This window comes from Lutra lutra, chromosome 4, assembly GCF_902655055.1.
Source record: "Lutra lutra chromosome 4, mLutLut1.2, whole genome shotgun sequence".
Lineage (NCBI taxonomy): Eukaryota > Metazoa > Chordata > Mammalia > Carnivora > Mustelidae > Lutra > Lutra lutra.
The window spans coordinates 57033931-57036914 of NC_062281.1; the positions used below are offsets into that span (position 1 = coordinate 57033931).

Sequence of the window (2984 nt, forward strand, 5' to 3'; positions counted from 1 at the left end):
AAAGATGACCGTGGACCTGATATCTGATGGCTACAGCTGCATGAACTTGGGCAATTTGATGAAACTTGATGCATTTCAGCTGTTCATCTTTCTAACAGAGATCATATCATTCCTTACCTATGAGGAGAAAATATCAGAAGATTCCTTTTGAGACCTTTCAACTGAGTCATCTTCTTAAAATCTATGGCTTTGGACTAATTTCTTCAGGATATTTACAGCTAGAAGACTTTGTCTCTCAGTCTTCTTATTTCAGGATATGCATATCTGTGTGTGTGTGTGTGTGTGTGTGTGTGTGTATGTGTTCATGTATACTCAACCATATCTTCTAATTTAATTTCCCATTTATCTTCTCCATGTTTGCTTTATCCTCCCCCAAAGCATCCAAAATGTAACAATCATGAAGGCTACTTTGGCTTCTCATGGTGAAAGTTAAGGTCTTAGTTAAATTTCTTTAGCCAAGTATTTTGAATATATTCTATGGTTTCCACTAATAACTAACTAATTTGTTTTTCAAATATCTATTCCAAATATTAGCCTTTTGACTTGTCTTTTTATATGTTCTTTCCAAAGACCCATAGTCAAGGTCCAACTATGAACTGTGGTCTTTTTCTACTGCCATTTTTCTTTCATATTGTTGACAAACTTCCTAAAGATATGCAGTCGCTTTCACTGACTCTATGCCTAATGAGCTCTTCAATACCTCCAACCACTCCAGAAGAAGTCCCCCAGATTCTGGAAGAAAATAGTGGTTTGATTCATTCTATGGAGCAGTTGACATCCTATTTGAATGAGGGCAGACATACTCAGATGATCCATCAGAAGTCCCAAGAGAAAATTTGTGAATTCAAAGGAAAATTAGAGCAATACCTAACAGGGAGAAAATGGAGGCACACTGTTGACCAAATGTGGTTGTTTGGCCTAAGAAAATGTGGGCTCAACATATTAGTTAATAAAAACGAATTCTTTCAGAACTCAGTATGGACAGGCCCAGCCATCAGAGTCTCAAAAGAGGCCAGTGGATACCAAGATTTGGGCAACAGCATCATGAGTGGTTTCCAGCTAGCAACACCCTCTGGCCCCATGTGTAAGGAGTCTCTCATGGGCGTCTGTTTATTTCTGGAAAAGTGGAACCTAAGCAAATTTGAGGAACAAGGGCCAAGTGATAAACACAATCAAGAACAAAGAGATGTGGTGCAGGATGGACAGGGGTAAGAAAAAACATGTTCCGGTGGAGTTGAAAACCCAGGGCTCCAAGATGGTGGCTCTGAGCCCTTGAGAAGTAAACTTCCCAGAAAGGACAATCTTTGCTCACTGACTGCTAGGGACTCTTCTCAGGACAGCTTATCACCATCCATGAAGAAGGCATTTCACTATGTCCTGCCGGTGAAATTTCAGCATCTGACGGCAGCAATGTACACGTGTGACATCATGGCCACCAGTGATGTTCTTAGGTCTATGCTGTCTTGTCAAAGACATCAAGAAGAAATAAAAGAAAGGACAGACATGTTCATCATCAAGGTGGTGCTGCCTGTTGCCAAGAGCTTCTGCTTTGTGAATGAAATCAGGAAGCAGATGAGTGGCCTGGAGAGCCCGCAGCTGGTGTTCAGCCATTGGGAGATCATTCCCAGAGACCCCTTCTGGGTGCTGACCACTGACAAGGAGTGCCTGTACTTCGGGGAAAAGGCTGATTCCAAGAACCAGGCCCGGAAGTACACGAACACGGTGTGCAAAAGGGAGGGTCTGTACCAGGAGTTGAAGATCGTGGAGCATGTAGAACAGCAAAGATCCCTCAGCAAAAATAAGTAACCTCTGCTTGCCTACGCATTCTTGTCTTCATATGCCAGAGTTGGATCCTGAAGAGACCCCTCCATGCTGCCTTCTCTCTGAGAGTTCACTTTTGATAAAGCTACTCCTTATAAATATTAAAAAACAAAACAAAACAAAACAAAACACCCTTCAGTGTATCTTTCCATGCTTTTCACCACTGGTATAATTCATATTAAAATACAATTACATACAGACACAGGATTTTCTTGCCTTGTTTTGATAATTAGAGCATGTTATACTATTTTTGCATCCTAAAATTCTCATGTAAAAATATATGACTCTAAGAACTTTGAAAGAGTAATTCTTTTTAATGGCTGTACAATTATCCACAATATGGGTAGTATACTATGAGTTATTCAACTATAATGGGCATTAAGTCTATTTTCATTTTGGACCATCATGCACAGTTCTATAATGCATATACTTATTTAATGAATGAGTTTTTAAAAAATTGTTTATTTTTATGGAGCAGATTTCCATGGGACTGTAATTCCCAAGTCAGTGCTTTATGTATGTTTTAATTTAATAGATACAATGTCTGTAACAATTTACATTTCTATCATGAAAGTGTGAGAGTATCACGTTTCCTAAATTCCTGCTAGCATAAGATGTTATCACATTTTTCATTTGCCAAGCTAATGTTAATGAAGTGATACTTCCTTATTATTTTGATTTTTTATTACCCTATGTAACTAGTGAGTTTGAACATATCTTTGTGCATTTCTAAATTTGCAGGTCATAAATTGCTTGTTCTCATCCTTTGGCTACTTTGCATTGAGCTATCTGGTCATTACCTGGCTTTTTTTTATAATTTTACTTCTTTCTTCCCAATTTGGATGCCATTATTTTATTCTTGACTAATGCTCTGGCTAGGACTTCCAGTACTATGTTAAATAGAAGTGGTGAAACTGAGCATCCTTGTCTTATTTTTGATCACAGAAAAAAGCTTTCAATTTCCCATCATTGAGTATAGTGTTTAAGATTTGATTTTAAAATTATGTTGGATAAAAAAAATGAATTTGAGAACTCTTTATCATCTAACAATCTCAAATGGATTATTTGAAAATGAGTAGAATCCAACTGTGATATGAGTGTCCTGGTTATTTTTTCCTTGGTAGCTTTATAAGTATATTTCTCTCCTATAGCAATTGGTATAT

The 2984-nt window shown here is 37.7% G+C and overlaps 1 pseudogene; it reads left to right on the top strand.

The window, feature by feature from the left end:
• Positions 1-684: 684 nt before the first annotated feature.
• Positions 685-1806, top strand: LOC125097265 (elongation factor-like GTPase 1; annotated as a pseudogene).
• The last annotated feature ends 1178 nt before the right edge of the window (positions 1807-2984 follow it).